The following is a 27,906-nucleotide window of genomic DNA, read 5'->3' on the forward strand; positions in this document are numbered from 1 at the left end:
AAAGCTTCCCCTGTGATCAACTCCCTCATACACAAGCTCACATTTGTAACTAATGAATACTAATGGGGGATATTAGCAAAGCAGTGTAGCTACACAGAGAGTGCAAGCACTTTTCCTCCTGAAACCACTGCTTAAACAGGAAGAAATTCATTCTCATGACTCCCTGTAATGTGAAGTATAGGAAAGTTTAATGACATAAGAAAACTGATGAAAAAGATGCAGACGCCCCCAAATTCTTTGACCTCAGTCCTACGCTAACATCACAGTGCTCACAGCCAGCACCCTCTGCAGTGCTTTGACCCCTCCTAACTGTGGATATGCCAGAGAGATCTGACAACCCTATTACAGCACTGGCTAAACACAGCCAAACCTTTCAGTTCAGGCAATTGAGGTTAATGCTTTAAGATCCAGAAGTGCAAGGTTCAGTCTTTCTTGCTAATCATTCCTTCATAGCTCTTGTATTCTACTTGTCTCTTCTCTTCTTTATAAAACAGTCTCTTATTACTTTCTGTATTGAAAATAATAATAATAAAAAACATTTCACCCTCTCCAGGAATGTCCTCCTAGTTGACTTTATCACAATTTATTTACTGTGCCATCAGAAAATCCAGACTATGGTCTCACCAGCTGAAGTGAGCAGGAAGACTTGAACAGAAAAGCCTCTGCTCGGGTTGCTTTGGTCAGGCAGCAGAGATCATGGTGACAAAGGAAAATTCAAGGGCAGAATCCAACACCCAGCTTTCTTGGGCATCTTTTAGGATTTGCTTGCATTACTGCAGCAGCACTTCAGCTGTTTCTCTGCTCTTCATATATAATCATTTGTGCCAGTAAGTGTATTCTTAAATGGACTCCTGCTGGTACTGAGACAACATTATGGGAGACAGGGAATTTGGCTGTATTTATTGCAGCCAACAGTTCAATAAAGCAGAGGCACGGTTTCCTCTGTGTGGCACTTTCCAAGTTATGACTTTCCCTCTTGTTGGTGTCTTCATATTGCTGGGTTTCAAACACCTTCCCTTAAGACCCCAAACTCATCCGTAATTTCCTGGCTGACTCAACTAAATCTAAATTTCAGAGGAGTGAGGGATATATAGCCCAAGGAGCAAGCACTGTCTCGTGGCTAGCAGCCTCTGCACAACTATTCTGAGACGCTTTTTGTTTGCTCTCCACAGGGGAGTTACATCCTACATAAACCTTCTTCTGATCCCTCTGCTGGTATCACCCCTTGGCTGTTTCCTGTATGAGGAACCTAAGGTTAAAACTGCTGGTATTTTATTTTATTTTATTTTATTTTATTTTATTTTATTTTATTTTATTTTATTTTATTTTATTTTATTTTATTTTATTTTATTTTATTTTATTTTATTTTATTTTATTGTTTTTCCTGATTGAATTGCAGATTGCATAGAGGAAAAAAAAGCCTGCAAGCCTGCAAAGAATGACTGACATGACGTAGTGCTACCTGGGATGTGATTCCCTCTGACCTCCCAATTGCAATAGCTGCCTTTCCAGTATCTGCAGAATTTCTTTATGGCAAAAATAGTCACAGCACACAGCCTTAGGGCTCTGGCACATGCTCTCTGGTGGCTTTCATTACAGTGGCCTAACACGCTGTCTGCTCCACATTTTCACTGGAAATTTCTACCCCAGGATACAGTGTGCTCTTATCCTTGGTAGTACAGCCCACAAGCTGGTGTCTACTCTGAAAACTAAGGACCCTCTGCTTGCACTGAGCCCCCAGGATTGAGGTGCCACGGCTGGGATGCAGGCACACATTCCCTCCTGCTGCCTCTGCTCCAGAGGCAGGATCCTCCAGAGGAGAAGCAGATGTCTGGGGCCAGTAATGTCTTAAGTCACTGTAGCCAAATTCACCAGAGGATGTGTCCAAACCCTGAGACAGCTGAGCTAATCCGAGGATAAAATAATTCCCAGGAACCATAGCCAGACAACTCTTCAGCTCTCCAACATCCTAGTGGCTCTTCAATTTCTTTGATGTCTTGGCTGTCTCAACATATTTGTTCATCTGTTAATCTTGTAGCTTCTCTGCCCACTGAGAAATAAATCTTGTAAGTGCAAAACAGCGCTCAGACACCACAGTTCAAATGCAGTCATCTGCAGCAGCAGCACTCGAGTCCCTGCCCTTTGCGGGAGCAGCCTCTGACTCCCCCACCGGTGCTCTGCTGGAGCGTGTGAGGAGCTGGGAAATAGGAGAATAATTTCCCATGATGGGGGGATCGAGAGGGGACCTTCTCCTTCCATACCTTCCAGTCCTTGTAACCTCAAAATGAGTTAAATTTGTGCTTTGAACAAGCTAACAAGCGCCTGGGAGTTTATTAGATAACATCACCCCAAAGTTTTAATCTCTTTTCATGTCTAACAAAGAGAGTGAGTTGTTCTCCCTCCTCCACCCAACAGAACCCTACAGGCAGGATAATCTTAAAAAACAGTGATGAAAACCCATGCAATTTTAGACACATCCTAGTCCCTACACAGCTCCTTACACCCTGGAGACACATGTTCCTCTCAAGCATCTCCTGATAGTCCCTGGTGTGACGTGGGACAAGCATTCAATGCCCTGCAGCCCCACACGTGTTTTTAAAGTTAGCTGAGCTGAGCCCCCCACTCTTATCATCCTAAATCACTAGATCAGACAGCTGCAATCTTGCTGACATGCTGAATTAACCAAAATCCATCCCTTTAATATTAAAAATAACATTTTGAAGCCCAGAGCTTTTTTTCTTTCTTTCTTTCTTTTTTTTTTTTTTTTTTTCTTTTTTCTTTTCCTTCCTTTTTTCTTTTTCTTTTTTTTTTTTTGTTTTGTTTTTAAGAACCTTAAAACTATGGAAATGAATGCAAGTACTTGAACAGCAAAGTGCAGCTCTTCCAGTGCTGAGAACCTTGTGCTTGCAGCCTGAGTGGTTTTGTACTTATGCTGTGGGTTTGGAGCCTGACTCTTCTCTTTCACAGCGGTGTAACTCCATTTGCTTGCAAAGGACTTTTGTCCCAATTTATGCTCCTGTAAGCAAGGACAGAAAGGTCTTAATAATTTTTTCTTTGTCATTAGAGGGGCATATGATTGCAAGGGATTTAATTTGATTATTTTCTGATTTCTTGAATGAATCCCTGAGACAGCTGTCTTTAAACCAGGAGCTGAAAAATCTATGCAAAGCCAGAGAAAACATTTGAGGAGTTTATGCTCTAGGGGGTTTGAGGAATGTTTACCGAATACTTTCATTTAAAGCAAGTGTTTAAGAGACACTCTGCTTTTAAACCTAATTCTGTCTTCCAGAGCAGAACCAATTTGGAGACTAATAATGAAAGAAAATGATTTAGCGATGAACAGATAATTTGTTCAAAATCAACATTTGTTTTTCAGTATGATACTCTGGAGCTTTCAGTAGGATTCACATCCGGCGAGGTGTAAGCCTGTACTTACAGCAGTAGGCTGGAAAGGTGGCTGCATGAATATAGATTGTTTCATTATTTGCTCCTGCTCTTGAATTCTCCATCCCAGCAATTGGCACATAAGCCCTTTTTATTGACCATGGGTGGTGCTTGTTTTTTGCTCCAGTGTCTTGAAGACCAGCCTCTGACCTCTCTGCCAGAGCTGTGCAAGGAGGGTAAGTTCACTGCTATCCACAGAGTTACACTGATTTCCAAACATGACAAATTCAGAACTTAGATAAACTGCTTCCTCCCACTGCCATAAAGGCGTTCCCATCCTCCCTACCCACCAACCTCCTGGTAGGTGGATGAAGAATCTCCTGTCTGGGTGATAACCCACATCAGGGGAACCTTTCTTACGGGTCCCAGGGTTTCATGCAAGTCAAAAATTTTAAAAGGAAAGTAAAAGTAAAAAAGGAAAGTAAAAGACACAAGTAATAGGATTTTCAAAGCTATCAAAAAGCCCACGATCCACGATCTTATTACACCAGGCATCAGGTACTTTTGAAAATCCCATTGAGCATCTAAATGCCATAACAAATCTGACCCTTAATCTCACTTTTTAGTTCTGCAACAGAGGTAATAGCACTTCCCAACTCCACGGGGAGAATGAAAAGAAAAATATATTAGTGGTTGTGAAGCGGTTACATACTGTAATAACTGAGGCCAGGTAAGTACCATAGCCAAAGATAGATGGCTGGCAGATGGGTAACTGATCTTTCCAAAGCTGCAGTATTAAGCTCTTGCCTTCATCAAAAATATCGTTCCTCCCACTGAGCACACTTGGCCCGCATAGCAATGTGCAGGATGATGTATGCAGGGGAAGCCTTCCTCCAGCTCACCATGCTTAATGGACAGTGCTAAATGTGCCTCTTAAGCCCTCTTACTCAAACCTATCACCAAAGCAGCTCTGATTTTAAAGAGAGGTTGATGGCTTGTGTGCATCTGGTAATGAACCCCTCTCCGGCTATCGCTGGAAGTTCTGCGGTCCTGACAGTCAGCAGGAGAGCAAAATTTTTGGTTTTGTTTGTTTTGAAAACTTCAGCAATAATTTAAAGGAGGTCAGCATATGAGCTTGTATTGCGGTTCCAGTGAAATTCACTCTCCTGGAAAGATCATTACTTGCCCAGATTTCTAGGTTTCATTTCCTTCATCATAAACAGCCACATTAATCACTCCAGCAGCATGGATTATATTTCCTTCTTGTCCCTCTCCTTTCCTCACTCCCCTCCAGAACAATCCATCGCTTGCCTTACAAGTATGAATGACCTTTTGAATATGGGGAGATGAGAGGATATTACGGATGTCAGTGCAGTAACACTAGCAGCTAGGGGCTGCTCATGTGCTTCCAATAAAATGGGTATCATTTTCGTAAAAAAAAAAATAAAAGTTTAATGTAAATAGTTCAGGGGGAAAATACTCATTCAGGTCCAGCATTGATACAAACAGGGCTTGTAATTCACTGGTAAAATACAAGCAATGGCCTCAAGCTTCAGAAGTTCTTGTCCCCAGCAGGGGATTTTTTTGCATTAGCCACAAACTTGCTTGCAGTGCGGAAATGGAAAGAGAAGTTTGCTCTCAGGAGGTGAGGAGCATATGATGCAGCAGTGTGGTAACATGAGCTAATTTAATTTTGCTTAGAAACCTCTGGACTGAGAATAGAGCATGTATTACTGCAGCTGTAGCCCATTATTTCTAATGACTCTAATTATTTCTTATGGTATCCATCTGACCAGCTATAAGATTTCACATTGAGCATAAAATTAGCCAATGTTACCACTGTGTCTGCTTACATCTCATACAATTGGTAAATTATGCTAGCAAGTAAATGTAGAGCTCCATCAATTTGCTGGTAATGAAGCAGTATCTCAGGCTGAAATTTGTTTTCAGTTTTAACTCCCATGTTTCAATGAAATCAATGGGATCACCTATTCCCTGTGACTTATACTTCTGACTCCATTATTTGTGTTATCTTACACATATCTATTTATAGAAGAAAACACAATAATTTTCTCCCCTTTAATTGGAAGGTAATTAGCTTTAACTGATTTGAAAAGAAACCATGCTAAATTTAAATTTCCAAAATGCTTTTAAACTTTTTTTTTTTTTCATTGCCTTAACTCTGGTTTGTAGTGCAACAGAAAATGTTTGCGAGAAGAAATATGGGGCCGGATCTGGGTCTCACCTGGTCAAAACCTAAACTGAAGTTCAAGCAGTCTTCTAATCTTACATGGAGCAAAAGGCTCTGCCGTGAGCAATTCACTTCTTGCCCAGGCTTCCTTTCTCCTGGAAGAGACTGCTATTTCACGAGAACAAAATGAGCTAAAATATGGTAATGACACCAAGCTTAAGATAAAATAGGAAAAGAGAAAAAAAAGAAAAAAGAAAAAAAAAAGGAGCTGGCCTTGATACATCAGAATGAAATGTTAAAATAAAAAGAAGAAAATGCACAATCTCTCTCTCTCTCATTCCTAACCAAGATACCAAAATTTTGACAAAATATGTTGTCGCATATGCCATAGTACAAAAGCAGCAAGTACTCTGAGAGCTTACAGAAGTATCATCACTAATAATAAAACATGTATCCCTGATATTTATTCCCTAGCATTGACATAAATCTTGTTTTCAATTACACTTTAATGAAGCACACCAATTACTGTTTGAATGGGGACATCTGATTATAGTCTCAATCAACAGAAATAAATCTTGCTTATGAAAGGTTTCCAGGGTATTTTCTTTAGGAACATTAATTACGGAAGTAAACAAGGATATATTATTATCATGGCACCCAATTGTAAATCCTGGCTATAGCTGTAAATACTTCTTCGTTTGACAGCAGGCATCACAATACAGTTTCCAATGTTTATGCTGCAAATCTGTTAAGTGACAATTCCAGAGCAGCCATATTCTAAAATAGATTTTTATGGCCTGATTTTTAGCCCAACTAATTCCTAACATGATCTGGAGGACAATGAATGAGAATTCTTTCAGCTATCATCCACAAACCATGGTTAATTCCTAAGGAAAATCCAATTAAACCTGTCAGAGACCTGACAGGAGCAGAGGTCTAATGATGCTTTATTGGAAATTACACTTTTCTAATTGAGCCAGAGATAACTCTGGTTCAAATGGCAAGGGGTGCAACAACTTGCTGCTCTGCATTTGGACAACACAGACACTGAAGAGGTTTTGTACAATGCCGAGTGAGGAGAAAGGAAAAGAAATTGAGAAAATAATGTGAATTGCCCTTGTGCTTAAAATTTATGCTGCAAAGATTGTGTTTAGTGAACTTTTCCTAAACAGAGTCCATGCTGAAATAATACCCTTCTGACAATATAATGGAAATACCTTAAACTCTTTCAGAGCTTATGATTCTGGGAGGAAGGCAAATTGAGTAATATGAGCAGCTTGAAACCATTACAAAGATGCTCAGCTAATATTGAAAGATTTGAGTGGGTCTAGAGAAATGAGAAACCAAAGGAGTCTGGAGGTACAGTACAGCTCACAGGAGCACACTGCTGGCAGCACTAAGTGGGAGAGAAGCAGCTTTCATTTCCCTCTGAAAAAAATGTCATCCCTCAGCAAAAGGAAAAACGTGAGCATGCCATTCCTCCAAGAACACTGCAAGTCCCCTGTTGTTGTCTTCCAGGACACTTTGCATACTTATAATATAGCTGCAGCTTATTCAGAGCACTAAAAAGCAGTAAAACCAGAAAAAACATGGATGAATCAAAATACAATTGTAAAATCTTTGTGACTGCCTACTGTGCAGCACTGGAATTGCTGGAAGAGATGAAGGAGATGTAATTATGCAGAGTTGTCCTAAATGTTGGTGTTTCTTTTTAAAGTAATCTCTGAAATGGTATACAAGAAGCCAAATATAATATTTAGTGGACAAAAAGAGAGATCAAGCAGAAGATATCAAATTAGTCTAGGGAGAAAAAAATTGTGTAATACTATTGAGATCTAGTTTCATTATGAACTAGCAATGGGGAAGTGGTGAAGGTTAGAAAGTGTCAAAGAAAGAAGTATGAGATTAATGTTTAACGAAGTAGAGGAATGACTGAGAAAATTAAAATCATCTGGATAATTAAAAAATTCTGTTGCTTATAAATCAAGGAAGGAAATTATCATAGAAATTGGGAGACAGTACAAAATGATGTGCAGTAAATACAGATGTGGTTGAAGACGATGATGTGTTTAAGTGGGAAGGAAAGGGGATGAGGGATGCAAAATGAATTGTTCCTATTCTAAGTGTAGAGACGACTGCAACGACACTGTCCTCACCTGGTGTGTTGTGAGCAGATTGGTCTTGCTCCGAATCCCTACTGTGCCTGACAGACCTGAGCAGAGAGCAGTCTACAGGATTACCTCCATCCTGCCGTGCTCAATCTTTCAGCCTTAATTGATAAACTCGAACACCCAGAGCCGTTACAGGGCCAAGTGGTGGGAAACCCACGCAGGCAGGGCTGGCTGTGGCCAGAAGCTGCAGCAGCAGGGCCAGGGGCCGCATCCTGAGCAGGCACAGCCCGGTGGGTGCCGATGCTGGAGGCACAGTGCCAATTTTCACTCCTTGGCAGGGGTGTTATCAGCTGGGAGCACGGGGCTGACTGATAAACCCATGGCTGTTGTAGGTGGGACTGCGAAGATTCAGCCTGTAGAACATAGCCCTATATATTAATGTGATTCAGCCATAGGAGACGCTATGAAATACAGAAGCAAAAAGTCTGCTCTGGCTGGAGAAAAAGCAAGGGACAGATGTCCCCTCTTCTGGCACAGTCAGAAGTGGGAGAGTAAATGATGTTATCACCAAGCAGTTGAGTAAGATCTGGGAACTAAACAATTGCACTCTTACTAATGCCCCTGGCTGGAACTTAAGAGGCTGTTGTTGCTTTTATTACAAAAATCTCACCACCAAATGTCTCCTGGCACAAGGTTACGCAGCCTGGGTCAAAACTGGGCAAGTAATGGTTTCAGGCTGGAAATTCCTTCGTGGGGGCGTGTGTTAACTGGGCAGTGCCATATCCACTGCCCACAGCTTCTCCGTGCTCTCAGCATGGCCAAGGGACAGCCTCAGGAGTCAAACGTGCCCCAGCTACTCCATAAACCACCTTCTTCGGCGTGTCTGCTATACCTTGTTATGTAACTTACTGCAATAAAATAAAACAAATTGAAACAAAATAAAACCCTCCTCCTGTCGGGTGCATTAATGAGCACACTCATTTCACACATGGACAAAATTAATTACTTTTTATGTTACCATAATTGCCTAAACCACAAATGCATTTTTCAGAAACAAAGGTTGGGCTGGTGTAAGTTTCTAATTACAGGTTGAAAGCTTCTAATTAAACGACATAAATTGGAAGAAACCTTTTCAGCCAGAATTACAGAAGAGGCTGCTAAGATTGGGTATTATCTTGATGTACTGTCACCCAGCCAGGGAGAAGATAAAGAAACAGAAACAGAGCATGGCAGCTCTTCAGCTGTGCCACTGGCACCGCTTAGTATCTAATATCATCAAACTGCTGCCATCAGGAACATGGAGCAGACGAGCACATCGCAAAGATGATTTGGGGAGCCACTAAGTTTCATACTAACCCTGAGACACCTGAGTGGGGACAGGGATAGCTGTGTTGTAGCCTGGAGGTAACAGCTGAGGCTTAAATGGACTTTTTCCATTTCCAAAGGACAGAAGGACATTGATTTAAATAATAAGCCACACAAGGCATATTTTTCAGGCTAGGGTATTTCAAAAAGCTCTAATGATTCCAAGAATGAAAGGCTGGAAAAATGCAGTATGACTTGGGCAGTTAGAGAGCAGGGTGCATGGAGGCATGCTGGCTCCAGGACACCCCCATCACTCTGCAAGATTATAGTAAATTGGATCTGGTCTTTGAGAACGGGCACAAGTGGTATATTAGCTCTTGGAGCACGCAATGAAGTTTATGTTGGCTTCTGGATAGCTGCGGGAGGACAACTGCTACCTGAATTGGCGTATAATTAGAAAATCCAATGGAAAGATGGTACTTCAGTCAGATAAAACTTGCTAGATTGACCCATTAAGTATTTATTAACCTAGGTATACTTTGGGGTGACTTTAATGTGCAGTACAGGCAGCCATTGACCACTGAATCAATTTGGGCCAACTCTCTGCTCCTTCCAAGGATTGCTCTTCTGTCCTACTTCAGAAGAAGACTGAACGATGTAAATTTTTTATCTTTTTAAAATCTTTTTTTTTTTTTTTTCTTTTTTTTTTTTTTTTTCTGGGTGTTAAATAACCCTACTAAGCATGCTGTCACTGACAGAGAAAAATCACTCTTGTGATAACCCAAGTACTCAAGTGATAGGATTACTGGCAGGGGTGCAGTGCTATGCAAATATCACAGTCATTATCACCAGCAGTTTGCATGCAGTCTTCTACATTGGGACTGTTTTATGTAAAGAAGAAAGGTTGATCCAGATTTCCATTTTAAAATTCTTTTTGAAGTCTATCTACCATGGGATTTTTACCTGCCATTTGGTCAGACATAAAGAAAAAGGGTCAGGTAGATCAAAATCTTATGTGGTTAGTGCACAGGTACAGCCTATGGCACTTTCTGCAGTGCTGATTTATTTTTTCGCTTCCTTGATGATTTATTCTATTCCTTCTGAAAAGATTGGACTTAATAGTAAATTACTTACAATAAGAAATACAGATACCACAACCAGAAAGGATTTGAAATGGTAGAATATAAAACCTGCTGGAAAAGAGGTGTGTCTGCATGCATCATATACTTGGTGGTGATATCCTTTGGAAACACGTACAGACTGCCGTAAGTGGATTTGAAGAGCTTATTTAGCATGACAAATTGGCTACAACCTGGTGGCTATTTCTGAAAACCCATTTATAGACCTTCAGACACTGATACTCCTGTGGCATATTCATTCATTGTACAGTCAATTTATAATGATTCCACCAAATTAAATCTTTATTAACAATCTTATTGACTCTGGTTTTGACTTTTTGTCCCCTCTTTTAATTAACTGCAGTAATGAGACAAGCAACATCCAATATAACAACTGACCAAACATTTTGTTTTAAACCTGCAGTTTATTTCAAGCAACTTCACAAAAAATGAAGGCTGAATTGCTATTTGCTAAATGTCAATTTTCACACTCTGCTGAACCTTTTCTGAAGCATGTCAACCACAAATCTGTAGTCATTTTTTCCCCTCTGATCAGAGCTATATAGAGCATGTAACAGATTTTCAGTTACTTTTCATTTTTATGCTGAAAAAGTACCATTTGCTGTCCCCAGTGTACCTCACAAAATGGTAAATATGCATAATTTGTAAATCTAAAGGGATGCATATGCCAAAGCTGTGGCCTCTTTCACAGTCACTATTTACACCAGCAATACAATTTGATGTCTGCATGCATAAGGAGACAGGAATGACCCAAACTCCTCAAATACAACCCATTGCTATACAAGACTACAGCTCCATCCAGTTTTGTGTACTGGGCTCCTGCTCAGAACTAGGGAGGTGTTTCACCCTCCACCAGCCCCAGCAGATGGTTCGTTGACAGACTTCCTCTGTGAATAGAGGCACTCCTCGTGTTTGCAGCTGAAATTCCCTGCCCCTGCCCTGCTGCCTGGCAGACCCAAAGCCGCAGCATTTAATCACAAGCATCCACACCCTTCCTAGTACAGGCAACTATGACCATCCATAGATATAGAAGACTTGGATAAATGGAAAAGAAATACCTTTTACTGGCCCGATACCACTGTTGACCACTAAACTTCACCTAACTCTCCCATACTTACTGCTATTTGCTAGTTGGAATAGCAAAGTGGAATCACAAAATATGCTAAGTCAGGATACCACTGCTTGATAAGGATTTAACCACTACCCCTGGCATGATTTCTATGATGTAACAGCCTCAAAATTAGTTGCTCATTCCTCTATCAAAACTAGCTGACCTGAAACTTGTCTTTAATAAAGATAGCTAATTTTTCATAAGTGACCATGGACCTAAGATTCCTCTGCATCCCTCTCTACATTATAGCACTGCTTCATAACCTGTTTTGATAATAAGGGAAATTTTCCTGTGAAGACTGTCCAACAGAGAATATGAATACACGAAAAATGAACACAACTTCTCTGGGGGAATGTCAAGAAAAAGCCAAGGAATGGACAAGATTGCTGAGGACAGAGATTGAGAGAGAAGAAACGCACTTGTGTGTTCTTATTTCTGAGCCACGCACTGGCACTGTCGTCATTTGGGCACTGAAGAGTTTGGCAAGGCAATGGGAAAGACAGGGAATATTCAAATAAGTTATTTTCCAAGCTCTTTGATAGCCTAGAATGAAAATCTTACAGCCATTTGAGATTTCCAGCTAATTTCTTGCTTTCAATTATGCAAAGGAAAAATAGGTTGGGAAATGGTGCAGAGAAGAAAATAAAGGGATTGTGTGGGTGGGTGGAGGGAGGAATGAAGCACAGAGAGAAAGAGATCAAGCAATAAAAAAAAGCCAACTTTCTGTAAAAGAAAGTACAGAGATGTCTCCAAAGGGACTACTTTAATTCTGAGAATAGGATGTTTTGCAAATTCAAGGCATCAATTTATCTTTAGCTATAAATGAAACTGTTTTCTGTTTATCTTTCGCAAATAATCACTGCCGAGTAAAACACACGTTTTAAGGTACGGTTTGGCAGTCTTTCAAGAGAGATATGCTAGATGGTATTTCTAACTGAGAGACAGGCTGAACCTGGTGGTGGCATTTCACCATGGGAGATCACCACAAAGGCAGGGATGTAGGGAACTCCTGTCCTGCTCCATGTGGAACTGGAAACTACAAAGCAACACTGCTTCACAGGTGCTCTTGGCTGTTTACGGCAGCACCCATGCTGTAGATTGCTGATCTTTGTTTTAAGGTATAGAAATCCGTTCTCCATCTCCTTGGGTCAACACAGCAAAATGAGAAAATGGTCAACATTTTTTGACTTCCACGAGGTTCCTTCACTCCTTCCTTGGGCAAGTCTGCATTTTTGCTGTAGTAACCTTCCTTATATGACTTCTTTTCTTTTCTTTTCTTTTCTTTTCTTTTCTTTTCTTTTCTTTTCTTTTCTTTTCTTTTCTTTTCTTTTCTTTTCTTTTCTTTTCTTTTCTTTTCTTTTCTTTTCTTTTTTCTTTTCTTTTCTTTCCTCTTCTTTTCTCTTCTCTTCTTTTCTCTTCTTTTCTTTTTTCTTTTTATTTATTTTATTTTTTTTTCCAGATAACAAAGAGACAATTACAGCTGCTAACGGAGCAGGTCAAGCAGAAGTGAAATGAAATGGATTAAAAAAAAATGAACCAATGTCAGAAAAGCCTCAGTACCCCTCAGTGGCATAATCACTTCCTTGAACAGGTTTTTAGGTGGGAATTCCATTTCCTTCTACTCTATTTTTTGTTTTTAAAAAGAGAGGCAGGCAGGGAGGAGGACTGGCTTTGCGATTGAAGCACTGGAATTCAATTTCCAGCCCCATGATGAACTGCCTTTGTGACCACAGGTGGGCACGTTCGGTGCTCCCTGGGTTTATTGCAGCGTAGCAGCAGTGGGGATGGCTCAGCACAGCCCAGAAGCAGCAATATACCCTTCTCAACACAGCAAAGTGATACAGGCAACTCTTCACTGCTGATTTCTCCTAGTACCCAAGCCAACTCATTAAAAAACTTTCTCCTAGAAGATTACCACCTCCACTGCAGAGCATGGCCCTAAACCACTGCCTCCACACGGAACTTCACCAGATGGTTTCATGTACTGGGAATGCCCCCAGGTAGACAGAGGTAACCCCATTGACTTCCTAAGTACTGCCTTCAAAAGAAGTCAGTAGAGTTACCTTGGAAACATAACATTGGAAAGCAAATTGGATTCCAGACCTTTAATTCTTCCTTTGCCTGGGAAAAAAAAAATAAATAAATAAAAAAAAAAAGAAATATGCAAGAGAAAAAAATAATCATGGTTATTATACTGCTTCAAAAACAACAATCAAAACTGAAAGGTAGGGTTTCTGGTGTTTTGTTTTTGTTTTTGTTTTTTTTTTTTTTGTTTTTGTTTTTTTTTTTTACAGAATTTTTTTTTTTTTTTTCTAAATTGCCCGCACTCTTATGGTACCTCTCAGCGGTCACATTAATACTATGTATTGATTGTCTCCTTGGTAGGCAGAAGGAGGGAAAATAAACCAAGAAAGAACTTAAAATCTGTTTGGGTTCCTCAAGTGCACGTGGAATCTGGACAATCTTATGTGGGTGGCCACCACTCTGCTGAAGCTTTCCTGCTGAAATTGCTACCACCGTCTCCATTCGCATCAGTTGCCAAACACAGGCAATGCCAAGCCATCACCAAGGGCAGAAGCCAAGGTGTCTTCCTCCCTTCTCTTTAAATTGTTGATGCATTTCTATTCTTTCAAGCAAAAGGTGTATCACCATCTGTCACTATGACAAGTTTCCAAATGTTTCCTGCTTCCCATCGACACAAATGTGCTATACACAAAGGCTGGCACATCACACCCCTTGCACCAGGAACACTGAAATCTATCATTCCCTGCAACATCCCCATCTCCCAGCAGCTAGGAGCAGTTGATTCCTGCTCCAGAATAGTGAATCCAGCCCTCATGTTGTAGTCCCAAGGAAATGAGGACTCGTGTGTCACCTCCACACACCATGCTGAAGAGCCACATTCAACACTGGACCTTCCATTCCAAACCAGTCAGCTGAAAAAATTACTTGTTTGGATGCCGAATATCAAGCCTATTGCATAAAGCTCAGAGAAATCTATATATCTGTATCAGACAAATACAGATACTAAATTGCTGAGTCAAGGAAGGAGCTGGTCAGAAAATAGTGGGGAGGGTGATAATTGAATTTTCTTTCCTGTGTTTCGATAAGGAATTTGTGACATCTGCAGTTATTTATCTGGCACAGTGCTGGCAGTCAGAGCTGGAGTGCTGACCAGGGCCCATCACTGGTTAGGGAATTGCTGTGGATTGATGCCAACTGCGTGCGTTTGGAGAGTTTCCCAAAGCTTATACGTAGACAAAAGTGAAGTGTTTCCTCTCTTCAGTTTCAGTGTCAGCTCTGGCAGAAATCCCCATAGCCGATTCTCTGTGGAGGAATTCTCACAGCTCCCAAATTCCTTCACCTGTATGCCTTTAGTGGAATATTTTCCCCAGGGGGAAGGCAGTGCTTAGAACTGGTTACTCCCTGTCCCCCTCTCCAACACATATAAGGGATGTACTCAACATTCACGAGTCGCCACGATTCCCACAGAGCTCTCTTTAAAGATTCCTTCTGTACTACTACAGAGCAAGTGACCTGCCCTGCTGCAGCCTGCAGGGAGCTGAGCACCTCCTCAGGACCATCGGGACGTGCTGCTGCCTGCCCAGGGCTGCACGGCGCAGTGGGGGCTGGCAGGGTGCAGCTCCATCAGGGATGCAGAGAGAAACCTGGGGGGAAGTTTTATCCAACATTACTGACACTGACTACACTCTAGTGTAGTTCCGCAGATGATGGTATATGGAGGATCTTTATCTCCTCTAAAGGATATCTTTTTTAAAGCAGTCACATCCTGATAGTCATGCTGGTTTAACTTTACTGCTCTAGTTAGAGGTATAATGTGGGGCGAGCTTCAAGAGATGTAACTGGACAGGCCTGTTTTAATTGTTCCCACTAGACCTGTGCTCTGTGACCTTGGACATCTACAGAGCCATAAATACGAGCTTTGATTGCTGTTCCCATAGTGACTGGCAGGAAGAACACACTGGAGGGTGGACCAGGACTGCTTCAAGCAGGCAAGCAGCAACTGGAAATGATTAAGTTCAGAAGCTCTGGGGACTAATGTCACTGCATGCAGTCAACCTGTAAGATAAACACTGCTGGGCACGGTGGAAAGGATTGTTATATTTGCTTTCCACAAAGACAGTGGACTAGGTTACGCTGTAGGCACTTGGCTTGGCAAATGAGACCTCTTCTGAGGCAAATTCTCCAGTCCTTTCTGCTGCTGGAGATGACAAAGCTACTAGTCGTGCCTGGGACTTCTGTGCTGTGAACACTTGCTGTCAAGGAGCAGGAACTCCAGCCCTTGAGCTCAGTTACAGCCATGGGGCAGGCAGGCCTGATGGATGGAGAATGTTTCTACGTGGAACAACACACGATGTGGGAGGCTAAATTATCCCACACAGTGCTGCCAGGTACCTGTGCTGCCCCTCTTCCAGTGCCAAAGCCAGTGTGGTTATTTCTGCACCGTGCACTCAGTGCTGTCACAGGGTTTGGTCTGGAAATGGCAGGATTCTGGCGCCCTGCTCTAGAAGGGTAAAGGCCTGGTGGGTGCACTCAGGGACAGGAATGCAGCTTGTCCTGCCACTGTGACATCCAGCTCTCACTCTGCTTTGTGCTGTGAATACAGAAATAGAATTCAAATAGCTCTAAACTCTCCCATTTGAATATAAAAAAGGTAGTTTCAGGGAAAAAAAAGCGCGGACACATGCTGGTGGCCTGAGTATATATAAAAGCAGCTTGGGAATATTTATATTAGCACAGTGCACAGCAGGAAAAGTATAGCAGTACTAATGGCGAAGCTGCCAGTATATTTCTGAGTGACTTGCTTAATAGCACAGCGTGGTGTGCTCACTGGCTGCCTGTCCACACGCTGCTGGGGCTTTGCACTCCACAGCTTCATCTGCTCCCTGGCGATCTGGGCCTGATACATCACAGAGGAAGGGAATTTCCACGTGGTCAAACCTGGCATTGCCCACAGATCACTCAAAGTTATAAGTCTGAAAAGCAACACAGCCTCGCCATCTGCATGGGTGTATTAATGTTTGACACTGGAAATATGGTTCACCACTGGAGCTGTTCTACCATCCAGGATAAAGCGATTATTCAGCTGGAAAGGAATGCTGAATCCATACTGTCTATATACCTCGTACAATACCCAATGTCTGAAATTCATATTATTTTAAATTCTTCAGAGATTGCTACTGTGGTAACTTGAATGCCAAAATAAACCAGACAAACCAATAAAATTAATACAAGACATCACTTTTCCCTTGCTACTCCTTTTCAGGACTTTTTATACATACACATCATTCTGTAAAACAAACAACAACCCAACCAACAATGATAATTCTGACATGTTTTTAAGATTGCATGATCTCTTATTAGAAGCTTAGTGCCATGTCACAGGAGACACTGTACCACTCTCATACAGTGACCTGGTCTCTTCCTGATGCCTCTAGCCTTTCACTGAAAGTAGATCCCATCATTTTTCAAGTACTTGAGACAGATTTGCAAGGTCTGCACATTCCTATAGTGACCACAAGCACTTAAAGCATCAGCTATCCTTTCCAAGTTTGGTTCCTCTTTTTTGTTTATTTTTTTAACCAAGTAGGAAGTGCCAGACTTGGCCAACATTCTTTTTTTTTTTTTTTTTTTTTTTTTTTTTTTAAATTTGACCAGCTTGTGACCCTCTGATATTTACACAGTATGAACCATCATATGTTGAAAAATAAGTACTATAAAAAATGAATCTCTCAAATTAGGTGCTCAAATGCCTTAAGTTACTTTTGGAAATGTTGACTAGTAATAAATAATTATTGCCTGCTCTTCTTCACTCTTAATTTCTCTTGTACTTTGAGAAGGTGCACTTTTTAAACTATAGAAAATGACATTCTTGGGAAGAACTTCGCATTTTTCTGACTGCAGCAGAACACAGTGAGAGTGGCTGAGGGATTCTGTTGGGTAACACAGACACCAGCAGCCTCTCAGAATACTGCTCTCTGAGAAGAAGGAAACTCTTCAGAAGTGGCCAGGTTATCTCCATAAATCAATGCCACACTTCTAATTCTTGACAGCTTCTAAAAATTACGGGACAGCATTTTTAAGGGTTAGTCCTACAAAACTCTTGTAGTTATTCTTTCAAAAAAGCCATAATCTCCATTTGGGGAGTGAGAGAACCATTATGTGCAAGCATATGGCGGCTCAGTCAAAATTTCAGCCTAGCTCTTGAAGGCTAATTTTGCTATTCATCACTCTACTTAAAAACACAATGCAAACAAAAACAAACATATATATATATATGTGACAGAATGCTAAAATGAAAGAGTATTTTATTTGTTATGAAATCCCTCAGTCACACTGGCAGGTTAGCCAGAGCCATTACCTACCATAGGCTAGACTAGGGAAGCCAGACACCACAGCAATAGTATGTGTTTTGCTTCCCTCAGAAACAGAGAACTTGCATCCAGCCAGAGGAAAGCTTCCTCAAATGGATGATTATGAAAGCAACACTCTCTCTGGTATCGCACAGACATTTTGACATACTGCACCAGTCAGGGAAACATTTTTAATGTGTGTCTGTGCGCCTCTGCCTGCAGAACTCCCATTGCATTGACACGGCTTCCCCTTTCATGGCACATCAGTTCACAAAGTATGATGCAACATCATTGAAAATGTGTACGTATTTATTAGAGGTTACAGCATAAAATATGCAAGCACCTTGAAATGAATTTCAGACTGTGACAGCAGGCAGTGACTGAATGCATGTCAGAGGTTTATGATGAACTCTGGAGTGTCTTCATTTCAGAGGCAACATCCTTTTTTTATAGGCATCTTTTATTGCTTGATTTATTCTTTATATCTGTAACTAACCTCTATACTCATAGATTTAGACTCCTGGTGTGGTGTTGCTTGAATGCCATGCATCTCAGAGATCTGCAAAATTTTCTGACAAAGTCATTGCTTGGTCCTCTCACTCTTCAGAACAATCCCAGTGGATGCAGAGATTAAACAATAACCCCATTGCTAAACTAAGAACCCATAAAATCAATACATTTACTGGGTGTGTAGATACATCATTACCTCATAACTTAAATGGGATTTTTTTTTTTTTTTTTTTGAATACAGGCAAAGTGTTGCCTGCAGGATTTACTGTGTCAATACTAACACAAAACACACAGATAATCCCACATTACCACAGTTTCTGTACTTGAAAAATTATAATGAAAGATGCCAATATCTGCTTTATGACCTAAAGGTTTTAGATTTGGTGAGGAACAGAAAAACGTTGCCGGAAGCTGGCACAACCCTCTCAGGATGGGCTTTTTTGCCCTGCAGGAACAAGAATTGATCACCTCGCACTGAGTCGTGTGGAGGGTTTAGACAGAAATGGTGGTTATGAAGGACTTAGTTTCTGTACCCTGAGAGTATCTGTCAGAAATGTCATTTGTAATTAATTAGATATATATAAACCGGATAAAAGTCCAGCGATCGCTCTGGAAGCACCACAGTCTCCAGAACCAAAGCCGTCAGGCATATACGAAATAGCCTCCCCCGTCAGCGGGGCGTGACGTCACCGCGGGCCGTTTTGGCGGGCAATGAGGGAACGGCCCTGGAGGGGGGAGGAGGAGGAGAGGGCCCGGGTGTGGTGGGGGACGGCCCCGCGCTGGAAGAGCCGGGCCCTGGCGCTCTGCCTCTGAAACGAGGAGGGAGATCAGGGGGCAGGGGTAAACGTGCCCTGCTGTGTGTAGAAGTGGTGGTTCCAGACGCTTCATGTGCTTGTCAGCTTCCCTGTGTAGAAGCTCACTGGGGAAAAACATCCCCTCCACACGATGTTGTCATCAGCTGGCCCTATGGAGCCTTAGTTACCTCAATAAAAAGGCAGTAACACATTCAAGAATTCCCTCCTTTCAGTATCATGCCTTGTCCCATCCATTGCTGTAGCAGCGGCTTTCCCCATCACAATAAATAAAGAAATAATACAAATCAATTGCTCTTAATAAATTAAAACCACAGCGTGCTGCATGGTTTATCTGGGGAATATTGAGAGATGAGGCACCACACATACCTCCCACCTGTCAGGTATCTTAAAAAAAGGGGCTAATGAAGAATTGGTGAAGGGCCTGGAACACAAGGCCTGTGAGGAGTAGCTGAGGGAGCTGGGGTTGTTTAGTCTGGGGAAGAGGAGGCTCAGGTTGGAAATGAGGAGTCATTTCTTCTCAGACAGAGCAGTCAGGCATTGGGACGGGTTGCCCAGGGAGGTGGTGGAGTCACCGTCCCTGGGGGTGTTGGACCTGGCGTTTAGGGACATGGTTTAGTGTGTGACACTGGTGGTAGGGTGATGGTTGGACCAGATGATCTTGGAGATCTTTTCCAACCTTAATGATTCTATGTTCTTTTAGAGACAGCTCCTCAGCTGATTGGTATGATAGCCTGTTTTCTAAAGAGACTTTTAATTGCAATATGAATTTATTACAAACCATTTCACATGCACACATTTTCAATCAACCATACCTTGTAGGTCATAAGAGAGAGAATTTAATTTCAGAAACCTTAGGAAGCAATAACAATCTTTAACCTCTGGCATAGCTTGAGAAGATACTGCATATTTTCGATCAAAATGAACAGCTGTAATAACCTTCTACTAATATCCATTTATATTTATTATTCCTTCATTAAAGTTAAGACAACAAATCCTTTATAAAAAAAAAAAAAAAAAAAAAGACATTTTACTTCACTTCCTTCTCTGTCTTTTAAAATGTGTAATACTTAAGGAAGTGGACAGGACATGACATATTTTTATCACTGCCACACAGTTCAGCAATAACAGCATAAACCCTTTCTGACTTGCTTTCTGCACTTATTATATCAAATATAAGCAGATTTTCACTGAGTTCACTGGCAAAGAACATCTCCTTACAGCAGCACATCCCTTCATTATCCAGCCCTCTCAGCTGTTCTCAAACCCACCAGGAGGCCATTTCCCCTCTGCTTTACAACCTCTTTTATGATCCTTGATGGCCTAAGTTGTTGTATTTTTTTTTTTTGGTTTACTTTCTTGCTTGATTCCCCAGTGTCACTTTATAACATGTCCTCAGCCAGTCTTCCCACAGCCGTCCTTAATGACATGAAACCAGAGAAAGAGGGAGAGAATGTGTTTTCCTTTTTGTATTGTGAAAGACAAGAGAGAACTCATGAACCAACGTCAATTCAACACAACAGGAAGAATTGCAGCCTAGATGGAGAGTTTCAGCTGGTGAAATAGCTGCTGGGTCCCATGAGCCTGACACCTATTCGTGTTAGTCTAGCCCTGGGAGAAAACTCTTTTCCTTCTGCAGCTACTGCCCACACCCTGGGAAATTTGTTTCTCCTCTCTGGAGAACTGAGCTGCATTTCTGAGTGTGTTTTTCAGGCTTTCTTGGAGACACTCACCTACTTTCTGGCTGTTATTGAGTTGTAATCACATTTCTGCTTCCTCATTTCCTGCATGAACCCAAAGCCATACAATACTGTGTGAAATACATGCTTATGAGTTTGACTTCTTCTATCCAAGGACACCATGTCCTCATGCAGCTGAAGTGAAACATTATTTTATCTGCCAGCAAACCCATGCGTAGGTATTGCGGTTTGTATTTATAGCAGCCACATCTGCTGCTGGAAGAAATGGCGGCTGGCAGTTTGGCTTTCAGTAAAGACCAGCAATGCTCTACCTTTAATATGGTGCTTTTGCATTTGGTATTGGTAATTTTTTATTTTTATTTTTTTTTTAAGCTGGTGACACTAATCCCAATTCAGCTGTGAACAAGAACTCATGACTGCCAATCTCAGAGGCATCATCAGAATCTGCAAATAAGATGGTGAAGTCCCGGGCTCTCAACTTTTCTAAGATGGGAAAGAGAAAGAGGAACCACCTGCAAGCTTCTGCCTGTGCTGCCAGAACAAGTAGCTGATGCATTTCCAGTTCTTCTCTTCATGGAGTAAGAGCATGCAAAAGTGACAAGATGGTTCACCAACTACCTCCAGTGTAACACCACTATGCCAACTCACTCCTGAACACAGAAAGAGCACGCAGATATTGGTCACACACTAATAATATATTATTATCCTTATGGATGAAGTAGAGGGCATGGGAGCAACTATGAGTTGTGTAGGGATCCCCAAAGATGCAAAGCTGAAATGGATGATGAGCAGGACCTGATTGCTCATGGTGGTACCTCACAGATCAATCCAGCTTTCAGGAAACACCTTTGCTGGATGGAAGAAATCCTAATAACCTTCCAGTAGAGATCGAGACAGACATGGATAAAGTTTGGTAATGTTGGCAGTTAGCTGTGAGGTCCATCCAGCCTCTGACAGAAGCAGGCAGAAACATGTTCTTGAGGAAGGTGTGTGAGAAGAAGAGCAAGAGTGTAATCCTTCTAATAATTTATCCAATGTGCAGAACATCTTGTGATAACACATCCACAACTTCATTATGCATTTGCTTCCCCTATTTACTTTATGGCTATCATCTGCTAATTCAATTGGAGGCCTGAGAGCTTGTTCAGGATGGGCTAACTGGCCACCAAGACTGGGTTCTAGTGTGAATGCTTGCAGGATCTAAACACAATCAGCTCCACCACTTGTGATTTGACGCTTTCCATGCAGCATTTGTAAGGTGTGTGTACAGAAAAAGTAAAGATCCTGTTTTCTGAGCTGAATCTGCACATGTATTTTCAATTCCTGCCCATGGGAATTGCTATGATTTGCCTAAAGGCAAAATGACAGCCTCCCTTGCAATGCGCCTTACGAAGTGCAATGACGATATGGCAATTACTTCTGATGGTGGGCTTGCATGGTATGCTGCAGAAAGCCAAGCAAGCCCCCTTCTTGCTCTAAGTACTGCCCTGCTGCCTAAGGGACATGAGTTTGACTATTGAGTCATATTTAGAAATGGGTTCTCATCAGACATGCACTGCGTCTGTGAGAGAGGCAGAATTGAGTCCAAACACCATCTGAAAGCAAGGAGTGACATTCCTGTAGTATGACCTCAGCCATGCCATTTGGTAGGAAATTATTATTATTCAAAGCTGCCAGAGGTGCCGCATAAACCTATGGGATAAATCCATGCTGCAAAATATAGTATGGATTTATATAATATATGAGGAGCAGAGCAGCAGCACACTGCACATTAAGAAGATAAAATCAGTTCAAGTAATGAGGAAACAACACAGTCACCCTGTCTGGCCTAAACAAAACAACTCTATTACATATGACCCATAAATTCAGAATAAAGATTCTGTAGGCACAGTGAATATTTATGATTTCTCTTAATAAGTATACAAAGTACTGCTTTCAAAAGAAAGAATCCCATTATAGTTATAGATACATTTGTCTTCTCTTTAATATAGTTATACAACAGCTATCAATTCCTGTCTCCAGTCTAAAGTACAATTAATGTTTTTGTACAAGTGTTCTTTTTAATCACAATGGACTCATACAGCTCGAAGTACCTCGCTCACACTAAATAATAACTGCTATTGCCTTGATACAGCCAAGCCCTCAGGCATGAGCAGAAAGCAGTAGGAAACAAAATACCCAGCATCTTCTCACTTGGGCAGGAAAGCATCTAAACTGTCCTTTCCTATTTTGTACCAGGTTAATGAGGAGTCCGTATTAAACATTCGGGTTTCAGGAAGCTGGTTGATAACTGCTGCTCTTCAGCAGTGAAACCCCAGCTGCGATTCCCATGCTGTGCTCTGCATGGCTGTGGGAGCTGGCTTTGGTTTGTGAAAGGGCGTCCAGGCTCACGTGCAAAGGCTCAGTGGGGAGATAGTCCTTCCTTAAAGGCAAGTACTGAGTGCTGAGTAAGGCAAAGATTTTTATTTTGCCTGCTTTGCTCTTCACTTCAGGTTTTAGAAATGCAAGATACACAGCTGGAGAGAAATATAAAAAGATAGGGAGAAATATTGAAGAAAGCCAGGAGGTTTTCTACCCAAAAGCAAACATGGTGCTCAGTGGATTATATCCCTCTCATTTCTTTGAGATAAGAACTATGTTCAAAGGAAAATCTCATTCTCTTCAGAGCTATTCAGTCATTTTGAACATGATTACATCCTAAATATCACACTATTTGCAAAAGAATTAAAGATGGGATTGGGACCACAGGTGGGTAAGATGCTTTCCTTGTCTCCTTTCTGTTTACTTCTGCATTTCGTGCTCAAAATCCTTGATGCCAATAGCTCTTTTCTAAATGCAAATATTATGCTAAAACAATAGTTATTGAGACTCTCACAGAGTATTACAAATGCCACATCCCACACCAGCACACCAGCTGATTCACAGCCCACCACCTCCCAGTTACCCCATGTTAATGCAGCACTGGCAAGGCTCTGCTGCAAGGCAAACTCGTTGCCCACCTTGCACTGAAACAAATGCTGGCTTGCTGGCCCTTCTCTCTGGGTAGTTGTCTAACGATCGCTTTCAGGAGGCTTACGGCTGCAGTTAGTCAATAACCTACAGATCCCATTAAAGTCAACACTGCAAAAATGGTCCTTAGAGCCTGCAGACCAGGCATTCCTGCTAGGGCACAAGCAGTGAGGTATGCTGCTCCTGACCAGAGTAGCCCTGATTAATCATTAGCAAAATATAAATGAAAGGCAATGTCTTTTATAAACATTTGTGTTGCAGAGGCTAGGGGGTATTTTTATCTTTTTCTCTAAGACCTTCCAAAAAAACATCACCTCAGGGAGCAGACTAAACTACTACCAGAAAGATACATCATGTTAGCCGGGTGTCACCACATCCTTTTAATCAGAACACGGCCAATACTCTGTATTATATGAATAACTAATTAGTTTCTCAACTTATTTCCACAGATGTCATTAAAAAATCTATCTGAGGAATGTCATCTGCACTTGAGAGAAGGACAAGCATTGTAATTAAGTATTAAGCCATTTCACCAGTATGAGTCTGCCATGAAGTGTGAAATGGCTATAATTCACATTTTTAAGACCTCGCATTTATTAGCATCTATTTTCTACTCAAGGTTAGTGATGTGCTGCACAGAGAGTTAAAAAAAGGAAAAACAGCTTACATTTTTGTTATTCAAGTGGATGGATGTGGATATGACTGTACAGATTACTAACACTGATAGGGCTTCTCTCAAGTCCCAGAGGACTTCTGGCTTGTACAGCTTTGCGAACGCCACTCGAAGGTTAGATGAATGCTCTGATTACAGAGCAAGTGATATTCTGCTGTTGAAAGCTAATGACAATCACAGGCGTAACACACCTAGGCAGGACACAGATCTTGTATGCACGAAAGATATTCAGTCTGAGATAACACGCAGGATTGATGATTAATATTTCCCAGAAAAAAAGACTGTTTGCATTAGGAAACCCCTATGGAATAAATGCAGAAGGAAAATAATGAACCAAGCTGTGCTATTTTGTTCAGAGACCAGGAAAAGTTGCCCTGGTCTCTGACTAGAGAAATGTAATAAGCATACACTTATGACTATGCTCCTTAAATACATACAAAGGGAGAGGAACCTTGCATATCCTCCAACCAACCACCGAATAAGAGATTTCCATTGCTGTCTACCCCATACGCTATGCCATTTGGCAGCAACTTAATTTAGAAATCTGCCCCTTACCTCCCTGTTCCCACTCTTCTGTTTTCACTGAAGGGCCACGTAGCTCTGGTGGATGTTCCTGTGCCCACAGACCTGCACCCACACATCGCTGCAGCACAGAGGACACAACTACATCTGAAAGGAGCCATGCACCCAACTTCAGGTTGCTCAACCACAAAGTCTGACTTCTTTTTCTTTTTTTTCCTAGTTTGAGCCGATCTCATTTTTTACTTCAGCAATCGAAGCACCTTTATGCCAGGCTCACTTTCCTGCCAAGCCTGCTTTCACTGTCCATTAGCCCTCCTTGAAAAGGATCTGCCTGTCTATGGACAGATCCTATTAGCAGCACAGCGAGCAGGGCAGTGCCATGATTTATACAGCTGGGATAAGTCAGCAAAGCTCCGTCAATGCCTCTGCCATTTGCCAGGTGTGTGCCTCCTGATTATCTGATCTGTTTCTAGGCTTCACCTGCTAAAAATAGGGAAGGAAAACACACCAAGAGCTAACCCCCTTGTCTAATGCTGGGTGTGAAAGAGGTGACAGTCATTAAGAGGAGATCTGCTGGGGCAACAAGAGGGAACAAGAAGTCCCCTCTGCAATGGGAATATTCTACCAGATGGAAAGCCCCTGCAAGCAACTGCCTCCTTAACCCCAAGCCTTATATCAAATGCATTGTGTAAAGCGTTCAGTACACCATCCACAAGAAGCCTTATGGAAAGGCTCCCTTTGACTTGGGAGGGCTGTGGCTTGTCTTCTATAATAGATGGATGGGCAGCAGCTTTGAAGGGATGTCAACAAGAGGAAAGGCTAAAGCAAAGTGGCTGTGGCTGTGAAATCAGTGTGAATGCCACTCTGGAAAAGTCTCATCCAATAGCAAGTTCTTCAGGAAGCTTTAGCTGTCATGAGAAAATTGTTAGATTGCACACGGTCTCCTAGATTAGTTGTCTAGGAGTGATGAGGACTTCTGCCGTTCAAAAGACACTCATCAGGGTCCACTTAAATTAGCTTGAAGTTTAGAAATGAAGAACCTGTTCTCTCATTTCAGTTGTACACTGACAGGTTTGCATTGACTTGAATGGAGATAGTGTTATAAATCCTGCCCTAGCTGTGTCACATTAAAATAGTTATCACATATTTCTTACAAAGTGGAAAGTAAAGCTCATTCCAAGGCAAAAGTCTGTTGTAGTTTAAGCTGGTAGGACTGCCAAAATTACTGGGATTGCACTGGTATAACAGAGAAAATAATTGCATCCTTTCTGGCATATCAGTCCAAAAATAACACCAGTTAGATACAAAGCTAAAATGACCATTTTTCTACCATTTTTCCCTTGCTGACACCTGACAGAAATCCCCAAGTGTTTGTTGTAAATTAAACTATGTTTCAGGATCACACACTACTCTTTAAAAACTACATGTTTCCCACCAAATACTTCCTCTTTTATACAATTCTCTCCCCCCTCTCTAATTTTTGCTCTCTTAATCTTCATTAATGTACTGGGCTTTAGACAGAAACATTATTTGTGTTCGTACTTATTGAAAATGTCTCTGCTGCTTTGCGAAACACAGCTGAGAGAAACCCTAATTCGATAAGAATTATTATTTTACAAAACGACTATTGTTACATTAGCTAAGCACTGTATTTAAATTGCTTTTTGGTACAATAGGTCTCACTTGGACTATTTGGATAGTTCAGTACTGTACATGTTAAGGTAGAATTGCACTAATAAAATCAAACTGCAAGTGCATTTCATCTGCCATTTGGTAATTTCAGTGCTTCATAATTAACTTTGGTCAAAAATTACCCCTTCATGCCCAAGGGATTAATTCTCCCTTAACTATATTTGTGTATTACAGAAAAAAATAATAATAAAAAAAAAATCATCCATTTGTTTCCTGGCCTTGGATAAGCAGTTTACTGCATTTTTTTTAACCTACAATAACAGCATATGTACTCCAGGTCTGTGCTTGCTCCTCATGGAGGGAACTGCATGCTGATTTCTTTTTATTTAACTCTGGGAACAGAAATGCCCTAAAACAGGTTTCCAGCAACGCACTCCAGATGCCCCTGCTTGGCACGACCTGGCCATGGGGTTGATACCTATCCGTGTGTCTGAATGAGGGAGTTTGGGTTGAGGAGGCACGTTCCCGGTGCCTCTCACAGCAGATGAAGCCCACACGTTCTCACCCTATGTCACTACAAGGGTTCACCAAGCCCAGGCACTGGATCTTACCAGGAGCCAGGGACAGATGGTATTATACAGCACCCATCCAGCATACGTCCTCCTAGCTTCCAGCACTTAGCAGCTTAGTATCACCCTCCTGATGTTTTTTTCTTGTATCGGGCAACTCACTTTTTAATTACCTACCCACCAATTATTTTCCTCCTCATCAGCTAGTCTACCCCTTATCGTTCACCTCGAAGGATGTCTCAGTGGCAGTGGAGGTGCTGAACTTGTGACTGTCAGACAACTTCTGATACACTCCTTAATATATAATTCTTCCTTTTTGGAAGAAGACAAATAGCAGAGGTCTGGTGATTTCTGTCAGTGTCAAGGTGAGGCTCTCAGGACAGGCTCCCACCAAGTTACTTGGGCTCTATTTAAATGATCCCGTGAGAAAAGGGCATCAGGAATTCAACCTTTATATATAGGCAATCATAAGGACACCAACTTGCATTTTAACGAGTCGATACAGATTGCTAGAAATATTTCAGTGCTCCAAACAAATCTCCCAAACCCTTCCCCTAAACTCTTCTGGAATGATACTGAATGGTAAGTGGTCCAAAAAAAAAAACAAAACAAAACAAACAAAAAAAAAACATAATTTGAATTTGTATGCTTTCATTTTTACTATTTTGACAAGTTTACAACCCAATAAACAACTACCAAAACTTTTAGCAGTCTAAAAAGAATTTCAGCAAGTAAAAACATGAAAGTATCCACAAAAGTTTATTAATAGTTTTTCATATATTTCTACTCTAAAGTGGTTATTAAAGAACACTCTAGATCACAACAAAGAAAATATGAACTATTAATAACACCCACCCCTGCATT

General features: G+C 41.4%; 1 protein-coding gene across 3 annotated transcripts in view; it reads right to left on the minus strand.

Annotated features, from left to right (window-relative positions):
• The window catches only part of SGCD (sarcoglycan delta), a 345,029-nt gene that overhangs the window by 11,169 nt on the left and 305,954 nt on the right, over positions 1 to 27,906 (minus strand). The window lies entirely within an intron of this gene.

Source organism: Netta rufina (assembly GCF_964035555.1).
Source record: "Netta rufina genome assembly, chromosome: 14".
Classification (NCBI taxonomy): domain Eukaryota; kingdom Metazoa; phylum Chordata; class Aves; order Anseriformes; family Anatidae; genus Netta; species Netta rufina.